This window comes from Hakea prostrata, chromosome 10 (assembly GCF_041222555.1).
Source record: "Hakea prostrata isolate BN-2017 chromosome 10, UWA_Hpros_2, whole genome shotgun sequence".
NCBI classification, from domain to species: Eukaryota; Viridiplantae; Streptophyta; class Magnoliopsida; order Proteales; family Proteaceae; genus Hakea; species Hakea prostrata.
The window spans coordinates 30,026,555-30,027,720 of NC_142609.1; the positions used below are offsets into that span (position 1 = coordinate 30,026,555).

Below are 1,166 nucleotides of genomic sequence, written 5' to 3' on the forward strand. Positions count from 1 at the left end.
CTAGTTTGGGTGACTGTACGAAATAAATATTAACATTGTCTACCACTAATGTGGAATTGCCGGATCTAGACATGTCTATTGATCTTCTTCGCCTTTGAGAACTTTCACTTCACCTCACCCTGAAAACGTTACAAAATCCGAATCTTAGTCATACATGAATCAGTTAACCATTATCAAATTCTCTTATCTAAGTGTTTGAGATTCAGGATCGGAATAGAAAGGATTTGAAAATTCACTGGGTTATCTAGATGATGAAATAAACTTGGAGCAGTCAATGGAAGGGATGATCTTGTAGGGAAGGTGGACACCACATTTTCCGGGAAGTGCTGAAGCATTGCCTCCCTTGATGCCGGGAGTGGCTCTGTCGGCATTCTTCAGACAACGACAAGCTGCCCGACGGTCAGGAGTGGTTCTTGCAATGGAGTTGAGTGCCCTCACGGAATTGCAACAAACCCAAGAGACCTTTCCTCCATTGCCCAGAAAGGTGAGGCAAGAAGCCAATCGAGAGACCACTTGCCCAGAAGTGAGGGCATCTGTAGCATTTGGTGCTGCCACAACCATGCAGACCAATACAAGGCACAAAACCTTCATGACACTAGAATATGCCATAGTTACACGTACTTCCAAGCTCCTTGATGCTCTCTTGTCTCTTTCATTTCTCCTAGTATTTTTTGCTATATCAATGCAATGACATACTCCTATCTATGTGCTTATTTATAGGAGAAGGGCGTAACAGACTTCTTAGGTGGTTCTGGTCTCCTTGTTTGGCTTGGAAGATTGATGGTTGTTGAGATTTCAATGCTTTCCGATGTGTTTGTTGTTTTGCTTGCATGGATTTTCTCTAAAATGGAAAGCCTAAATGCTTTTTCTAATTAACCGTTTTTTGGTTGGTTTTGAATTAGAATTAGAATTTGAATGAACAAACTAGATGGATAACGGGACCATTTTTTAGATGCATGGCTCACCTACTCAATCGATTTGAGGTTGGTTTTGTTTTAGTTTTTTGAACCAACCCGTATTTACATATCTGTAAACTTCATTCATTTAGTGATTATCATCCATCTGGTTCTTGCACCCTCTACATGAAGCATTTATAGACGAGTGTGTGGAAAGACCAATCAACTCCTAGTCCAACCAAAAAGCCTTGCAACTCAATATCTTTATTG

General features: G+C 40.7%; 1 pseudogene; it reads right to left on the minus strand.

Moving 5' to 3' along the window:
• Positions 1-240: 240 nt before the first annotated feature.
• Positions 241-609, minus strand: LOC149002449 (non-specific lipid-transfer protein Lac s 1 pseudogene; annotated as a pseudogene).
• Positions 610-1,166: the final 557 nt, after the last annotated feature.